A 9,489-nucleotide genomic window follows, 5' to 3' on the forward strand; every position below is an offset into this window, starting at 1 on the left:
GCATGTGCAAACATAAACATAGAACTTATGTACAATACAATATCGCAATAGATGAATAACAACGAGGACAATAGGGTAGGGGGGTGGTGGAGAGCGGAAGGAAGAATGGACAAAGGGAAGAGTAAAGAAGGCAGGGGAGGCTGACAACAGACAGATATAGTAACAGTGACAGTGGAGAGACAGAGACTGACAGGGGAGGAGAGAGGCGTATATATAATGACAATCTATACATGATTTTTTGTTTATAATTGATATGTGTCACATAATCACATGTTTTTCAATAAATGTGCACGATATATGTTTTTAAAGTTAGGGATGCTTTTTACAGTGTTTACATTGAGGCAGGATAATAATTCATTCCATAAACAGCCCCCTGAATAAGACAGACTAGATTTAAAAAGATCGATCCTTGGAAGTGGTACCATAACTTTATGAAGATGACGATGAGTGTTGGTTACAAATTTATTCTTCAGTGAGGGGGGAGCAAATCCAGACATGATTTTGAACATAAATAGACCTTTGTTAAATAGAAGTTTTGTTTTCAGTGGGAGGATATCGAGAGTTTTATAATCAGATACAGTCAATGATGAAGATTTTAAAAGAATTAATTTTACAGCTCTTCTATGCAGACTCAATAGAGGTTTTATAATACTGTCACTCGCCGAATCCCACACTGTCGAAGCATAGTTAATGTGTGATTCTATATAAGCACTGACAAATAGTTTTCGGCAGTGAAGATCCAAAAAGTGTTTAATTCTAGACAATTGATAGATATTTTTTGATACCTGTTCGCATAACAGAGAAATATGATGTGACCATGATAAATTATTATTGATAGTGATGCCAAGGATTTTATGATGATCAACTTCTTTAATCTTGTCACCTTTGATGAAAATAGGCGAACAGTTTATGGATATATTTTGACGTTTTTGTCTTCTTGTGATTATTAGGAATTTTGTTTTTTTAGGATGGAGACACATGTGGTTTAGTTCGGACCATTCAATCAATTGGTCAATACTTTCCTGAAGAGAAAGAGATACGATACATAGGTTAGTATGACTAGTATGAATGGTGGTGTCATCAGCAAACATTTCACATAGTGTCTTGATAGATAAGGGTAGGTCATTAATATATGCAGAAAATAAGATAGGTCCCAAAACAGAACCTTGAGGTACACCATAGTTAATTCGTAATAACATTGATTTTGAACCATTTGTGGACACAAGTTGTTTTCTTTCAGAGAGAAAAGATGAGATAAGTTCTAATGTATTCAAAGACAAACCATAAATCTTTAGTTTTTTCAGGTGGAGAGAATGATCAATCACATCAAAAGCCTTCATAAAGTCGACAACAAGAGCTCCAGTAATTTCGTTATTATTAATGTTAGTGAGCCATTGATCTACTAAATTTGTTAGTGCAGAATGACATGAGTGATTAGCTCTAAATCCAGACTGATTTGGATGGAACAAGTCAAAATTATTAAAATGCTTAAGAATATGTTTGTTTATATGATTTTCCAGGGGTTTTGATAATATTGGCAAAATAGAAATTGGTCTGTAGTTTGATGGTTCAGAGCGATCACCATTCTTATATACAGGAATAACTTTAGCAGTTTTGAGCGTTTTGGGAATCTTATTTTTTGTAATACTTAAATTATATATATGAATGTGAGGGATTCTGCTATTATAGGAGCTGAGAGTTTTAATATTTTTCCGTCTATGCCATCAAGACCTCTTGTACTAGTTTGTTTTAAATGGATCAGAGCATTATAAACTTCATGTACACATATCAAAGGAATATCTAATGTGGATGAAATATTTTTTGATTGACAGAATTTTAACAGAGCATCTAAAGAGTTAAGGTTTGATTTGTCTGATTTTATAATTGAAGTAGCTATGTTACAGAAATGTGAGTTAAGTCTATCTGTGGATATGTCTGTGAGTGATGTAATTTGTGTGGCTCTATTCTTATTTTTCAACTGATTTATGGCTTTCCACAAAGACTTACTATCAGACTTAGAAGTGATCAACTTTTGAAAATATTTCTTTTTCGCTAAACGTTTCATGTTATTTACTGCATTTCTTTGCTTTTGAAAATCTTCTCGGGTTCCAGTTGATAAAAGAAAATCTCTGAAATCGATGGCGTCTTCTATGTCTCCCGTTATCCAAGGCTTTTTCAGACTGGTTTTTACACGTTTAGTTTTGAATGGGGCGTGTTTGTTGTAAATGTTGAGGAAATTATGATACCATAATTATTTCAAACGCTTCATCTGGATCAGTAAACTGATAAACGAGAGACATAGGAGAGTTCATCAGGTCCATCAAGAATGAATCAGGGTCAAATTTTGAATAACTTCTGTATGTGATAACTTTATGACAGTTTTTTGGTATCTTGATACCTTTTTTAGACCATGTGATACACACTGGAAAGTGGTCGCTACAGCCAAAGGTTGGAGAGCATATTTCAGAAATAGTCTTTGTGGAAGTTGTGTATATGTGGTCGATGAGTGTTTGTGAAGTGCAAGTGATTCGTGTTGGTTTGTCGATTAACTGATTGAGATGAAAGGATTCGTATGTTTGTTTCCAGTTCAAATTACATTTCAGTAAATCTATATTAAAGTCACCCAATAAAATAATTTCATTTGAGAGCAGAGAAGCGTCTTCCATCATTAGCGTGAACTTATCCATCCAGTCTACGTGCTCTGCAGGATTCCTATAGATAAAGCCTATAAGAAACGGTTCCGATTTTTTAAAGTGTACCTGGATCCATACTGATTCAACATGGTGGTTTTCGAGTGATTGAATTCTTTTGAATCTAATATGTTCATGAACATAAATAAGTAAGCCCGTTTCCTTTGGATTGAAAGAATCCTTACGAACGACATTATATCCAGGCATGGTTAGGTCAGAGTCTGACATATGTTCTGATAATCTTGATTCACCAAATCCAAAAATGTGAAAGTTTTTTTCCAAAATTATTCAGTATATCAGAAACATCAGATAACTTATTAATTATATGATTGATATTAAGAAAGCCTACTCTCAAACCTTCTCCCAATGGCCATGCATCGCACGTCTGGGGTGTGTTAGCATTCATGATTATCTTAAGCTGACAATATAAGTAATGAAAAATTCAGTAAACAAGACACAGGACAATCTAGATTATATGGGAAAAGTAACAAAAATAATAATGTCAAGTAGATAGCAATCAGATTGAGAAAAAAAAGAGTAAATTCTGAAGATCAAACACTATAAGGAATGAAACAATCAATCAAGCAGGACCAATTAAATGAGCAAATTATGGGGTAGATAACAATTTCACCTTATGATAACAGGCGAATAATATATAATGAGAAATGAAAGCTATTATATATAGAGAGAAAAATCAGGACTCCTCAATCGTATCAGTGGCACTAATATCAATGGGCAAGGCAACTTATCAGTTGATCCGGAACATGTGTGAGCAACCACAGGGGTTTATAATTACAAAGAAAAAAAACAAACAACTCATACTTCATGCGCATGTGCAAGTTAACCCCAACCCTCCCCCACCCTCCCCGATATTTCGATACTTGCAAGAACAACAAATAAACCATCACCACCACCAACAACAACAAAATTAAAGAAAGCGACAAATATTGAAAGGAAAACAACATCATCCATGATTGACTCTGTAACTGGCGAAAGATTAAACATTGAGTCATATCTATTTAGAATGGTATGGGGACACATGGGGGAAGGAGTCGGCAGGAGGGGGACGAGGGGTTCACGTAACAAGAAGTCAAGAAGCATGATATAATGGAATTGTGCGCTGTTGTGACAACAAGCGGGATGCCATGTGTAACAATTGTTCTGCATATGGATGGATTTGGTTTGGAGACTGTGTGTTTGTTAGTCTGTCTGTATTTTGCCTAGGAAAGTTATTATATGAGACACCATTTTGATCTGTGTAGTGTGGTTGACGTGCGACAGGGACAGAATTGTACGGTGAGGCTGGGTAGGGGGGTAGTGCCTGGAATGTAAGATTGGTGTTCTCCTACTATTTAAGCTGGGAGTAAGAGGAGGGAAATGATAACTGGATTGTATGGGTGGAAATGGTTGCTCTGAAACCTGATCATGTGTATCGCCAGTTACGTCAGGTTGATGTGTTCGCTTCAATTCTGCCTGTGAATGATAAGCAGAGGAATGATCATTACGCAGTGGAACATTTCTGTCGTTCCACTCTTTGTTAGTCCTGTGAATGTTTTCAGGAAAACGGCCTTCTTGACGGAAACCTGTCCGCCACAGATCTTTAAAAGTTACAGCCAGAAGAGCAGTTCCTCTGGCATTAGGGTGTTTTACGCTGCTGTAAAGGTTGATGTTTGGTGCGAACGTTGGAAAATTATTGATGTAAAGGACTTTTTGTTGGTCACATGTGATTTGAAGGTTACGGTTGGAGGGAAGGATGATGTTGTTCAAGTGATGTTTGCCTCTGGCAGGAAGGATTGAACTCAGGCTCAAGCATGCTTCTGGGAATTTATTTCGACATAACAGGATTAGTTTAGTCCATGTGTCGGTTGACACAGGACCTGATGAACAGGAATTTATGCCTGCATGAATGAGAACGTCTTTCAGATTTGGAGCAACAGGTAATGCATTAAGCCAATTGCAGAGGTCTTCAACACACATTCCTGGAACACATATTTTGAATAAATAGGACTGATGGGGCGCTAACCGTCTGGCGTTGATGAAACGAATGACAGAGTCACCAATTAGAAGTATAGATGCTTTGGCTGGAATCGACATGCTGTTCAGTGTTTCTTGGGGAGTTGTTGACAGAGCTTTAGTTGTTGGTTTACTATTTACCATGGTAACTCTATCTACGGGAGGGACCGCGTCAGCTGGGATGCTATTCTCTGCACTCGAGAGCACAGAGAAAGGGTTAGATGTGGAAACTGAGTAATGAAAAGAGTTTCCAGGTTCATCATTGCAATCAGAAGAGGGAGCTGATGTACTGTTCGGTTTGTTTTCATGAGGAGGACAGTGTTTAGGGGATGGTGTCACTGTCTGGAATTCCGCCCGTGGACAGCTCCCTGGTAAAACAGAGGGCTTAGCTACAGTATCATGACTTGGGGCGGTTTGATGGTAGGGAATTGTGTCTGTTTCTGTGCTTACATCTACACTTGTAGGTTTGTCCTGAATCTCAGAGGGTGTTTGTGTGGATAATGTCACACTTTTCTTCTCTTCTGGTTTAGATTTTTTAATTTCAGGGTTTATTGACCCTAGCTGTGTTTTGATGGACTGGTTGTCTTTTGTTAGCTGTTTGTTTGATGCTTCCAGTTTTGTGAGCTGAGATTGTATGTCATCCAGTTTGGAAATGAGCATGTTGAATTTTTCAGAAATATTGATACGTAATTCGTTTTTACTGATAACCTTGATGCCTTCAACAGCTGTGAAAAAGTTATTTTGTAATGTAGATAGTGCACTAGATAAAGAATCAAGCTGCTGGTCTAAATCGAAAACCTTCTGTTTCAGTTCTGGAAGTGAACCGACAGCCTGTGTATGTACTGTGTCACGGCTCGTGACGGTTGCTATGCTTGTGTTCATGTGCAACTCTTTTCCATCCCTTCTCCCCCTTTCTCTCCCTCCCTCTCCTCTCTCTCCCTTCTCCCCCTCTTTCCATCCCTCTCCTTCACCCCCCTCTGTCCCCTTTCATGCTTTTACACGTGCATATCTGAGGATATGTGTATGTCATGTCCCTTCTCCTGAACGGTTTGTGAACTCTGAGTGAGTTCAGAAGTCTATATGGTGGGGAGAGAAAGATTTCTCTGGGCTTTTGATGCCAAGCTCTGTCAAGAGACGGATCACCGTTCCAGCGAGGGAGCTGTTGGGTGTCGTCCTACAGAAGTAGTGGGGTGTGTGCGTTGTCACCCTCTTCTTTCTGTGTGTGTGTGGGTCTGTGTTTCACCCTGGGCAGCGGTGTGCCCATTTACCTGGTGACAGGTGAGGGAGTCTGTGTTTGTCTGCGTAATATTAACGTAGTGTTGTGAATTGTGATATTGGTTGACGTTAAAGTGAGGTTTAGGTTACTTGCAAGGTCGGGGTGATGTTGTGTTTTTTTAGTGGAAATTTTAAATCCAGCATTCTTTTATCTCTAAATATTCGGGGGAAATTAGTAAATTTGTGTTTGGGTGTATCATTTTGCCATAATTATATTCAGCTCGGACTGTTTCCGCTCTGTAATGGTGATTGTCTAATTGCAGTATGTAAATTTTCCCAAACATTTTGGTGTGGATGGAAATGTGATGTAATTGTAATGTAGCCCGGCTGGTGCTGTTTATATTATTCGGAACTAGCATGATGGAAACTGAAATATATTATTGCCATTTGTGGTTAGCGTAATATATATTGCTTAAGGAAGAGATAAGTGGGGAGAGGGTGGGAATGTACTCTTTTGCAATTAGTAAAAAAGAACATAGTCAACAGAGCCAGTGAGGTGTTACAGGTTTTCCTGTTTCCCTCCCTTCCGTGCCACTGCCTTCGACGGGTCTCCGGGACAAGTCTGGAATGGTCCTCGGCCCCCTTCTAACGTGTCACCCCGAAACTCCCGTTCCCGTTCCCGCTCCCACTTTCCCACTGTCCCTCTTGCCCGACCAGCTCCAGCCAGCAACTACCAGCGTGGTCCGTCTTTAGCTGTCAGCAAGACTGAACTCTGGCTTCGTGTTTAAGCAGAACTGGCGCTGCAGTTGACAGCAAATTGTATTGTGCAGTAGTTAGAGGTTATTTTTGTGTGTGTGTGTGAGTAATGCTTGGGTTTGAGGTGCTCATTTATTTATGTATGTTTACATGACCATAGTAAAACGAGCTGAACTTTTCTGTGTCTCCGTGTTTGTGTTGTCGGGACGTTAGCTAGTCTGGGAAGGGGCGGGGGTTCATGGGCAACCCCTTACGGGTTGTGACATACTGTATGGAACAATGTTCGCTTTTTTTGTAATCTAGTCCTTTTCCCCACTGGCGTTAATGTCTTTTTTTGGCTTCTGGTTTCTTTTCCCTTGTGAGGGTTGCTGTGCGCCACAGGTGGAGTGGGCAGGAGGACGACGATACCATCTTGGGTCGGCTCAGCTGGTTCAGGGTCTGTCAGTAGATGTGATGGTGGTGGGGTGAAGGAATCACCACAAGGAGATGTCGGTGTCCATGGAGACAAGTCAATGGTGGGTGTGTGTATAGCAGGTGAACCAGGGAACGCACTGATGAATGTCACAGGAGTTTGGATCAAGAGTTTTGATAGTTTTTCAATATTTTTATCTCGCATGAAATTAGACACCACTTTTTTTTATAATTTCACATTCATCTGAATCCCAGAGTGGGCAGTCTAAACCTTGACACAGTAAAGTTCCTTCGGACTGTGATGAAAAATACAGGGTAATAGTCACAGATTTACATGACGGATAAAAAATACGAATCACTGACTTGGTAAGAGTGGAAGGAGACGGCACGGATACAAGCAACGAGGGAAACGACAATACTGAGTCATTGTGATCATAGTCACTGAGCTGAACTGAAATATCGGACTCGTGTAATCCAGAATAACGATAAAAAAGACAGTTTCTCCACACTGTAAGTTCATCTTTGCTGCACGAAAACCGTTTTTGGATTATGTCGAGTGTAGGTTGTAATTTTTTGAGACTCTTGTCTTTGCAAGGAGAAGTAGAAGCAGACATGATTACACGACACAGGGACAAAGACAATACATAGTACTCACTGTGCCGGAGTTGTTCATAATTTCACACTAAAATAGAATCCATTGCGATGAAATGAAGATATACCACACACACACACACACACACACACACACACACACACAACAAACACAGCACTGTTCACAGGTCAAGGAAGGATATCCACAGAACATGACCCGTGGCACACACAACAGCGGCTGTCCGTGTTTTGTCTGTGTCCGGTACAGGTGTACTTCACATCATGTCGCGAAAATCACTTGATTATCTATTCAACCAAACAATTTTTATACCACTGTGCACAGAATATTTCAATTGATACAAAAAAGTATATTAATCACTCGATAGGGTGAAATAAGCTGAATTATCACACTGAATAAATTAATTTGGTGGAGCGTCATAGAATGGCGTCCGCTCAGTCCATGAGAACAGCTCAGAGAGCGAGAGAGAGAGACAGACAGACAGACAGACATACAGACAGGTAATGACTGACCCGCCGAAGAATAAAAAACAACAAAGACGCGTTCTCCTCCTCCAGACAGTATATATCCAGATGGCCACTGAGACACTGAGCAGCTCCACCCACATCCACACCCACACCCACACAACAGCGAGGAATCTTCTCCCAGTGCCGATTATGGCCTCTACCGTGTCGCAGGGTTGAGTTTGACGAACTTATTTGCAAAACGCCCGTAAGGGTGCATTACGTTTGAGTCATGTACTGCCGAATGAAAATAGCTGCTCTCTCTCGCTCTCTCTCTGTATGTAGAGGATAGTGTGTGTGTGTGTGTGTGTGTGTGTGTGTGTGTGTGTGTGTGTGTGTGTGTGATTCATTACTGCAGGGAAGACAGTACTTAAACTGTGGGCGACAGCCGCCCATCTCAAGGACTGAAAAACGATAACCTTTTACCACGAAATCAGCAACCAGTTCCATTATGCATTACAATGTTCACACTGTTTGAGTGAGACATGACTTGGCTGGTTGAACAACGCGTCACTTATCACGCACGCACACGCACACACACACACACACACACACACACACACACACACACACACACACACACACACACATATCTCTTCCTGTCTCTTGACACTCAAACACACACACACACACACACACACACACACATATTCTATCTCCCTCTCCCTCTCTCTCTCTTTCCGTAAAAGAGGCATACAGTCTGTTAGAAAAATCAGCATGGGGTCGGTTTCATAACCGATGGAAGGAAAAGTTTTTAAAACATACAGGGACATTATTCCCCGAGAATATTATTAAAGAAAAGATACCAAATCCATCAGCTTGCTATACAAGATTAATAACCTCTACTTTCTTCCGTATAAAACTTGATGCGCTGAAGACAAAGTATAGTAAAAATGTTACATGCATCTGTGGTAAGCAGTTCAGCTTGCATCATTGTTTGTTTCACTGTCAGCAGTTACGTACCTTCTTGCCCAAGTATTTCAAAGAGAATAACTATTCTGATGAGGTTCTTATTGTCGAACTTTCACAGGTATTAGTTCATAGCCCTATTTCTACATTCCTTTAATGTACTTCAGAATTGTGTTAATGATTTCTGATTATTGTTATCATTATTGAATTTTTATTGTTAATTGTAATTGCATGTTAGTTATGCAATTTTGGTAGTTTTCTACATTTTCTCTTTTATTCATCCCTTTCCCTCTTCTCGGTGTGTGTGTGTGTGTGTGTGTGTGTGTGTGTGTGTGTGTGTGTGTGTGTGTGTGTGTGTGTTTGTGTGTGTGTGTGTGTGTGT

General features: G+C 39.9%; 1 protein-coding gene across 2 annotated transcripts in view; it reads right to left on the bottom strand.

Annotated features, from left to right (window-relative positions):
* LOC143282380 (adhesion G-protein coupled receptor G4-like) overlaps positions 1-8,517 on the bottom strand; it is a 53,351-nt gene extending 44,834 nt beyond the window's left edge. Inside the window, exon 1 of one of the 2 annotated variants that reach the window (XM_076587998.1) lies at positions 8,208-8,517. The gene's annotated coding sequence lies outside the window, so the exon portion shown is untranslated. Of the gene's footprint in view, positions 1-7,740; positions 7,923-8,207 lie in introns of those variants that run through there. The other variant, XM_076587999.1, reaches the window with a different exon arrangement.
* Between the last annotated feature and the right edge of the window lie 972 nt (positions 8,518-9,489).

This window comes from Babylonia areolata, chromosome 5 (genome assembly GCF_041734735.1).
Source record: "Babylonia areolata isolate BAREFJ2019XMU chromosome 5, ASM4173473v1, whole genome shotgun sequence".
Lineage (NCBI taxonomy): Eukaryota > Metazoa > Mollusca > Gastropoda > Neogastropoda > Buccinidae > Babylonia > Babylonia areolata.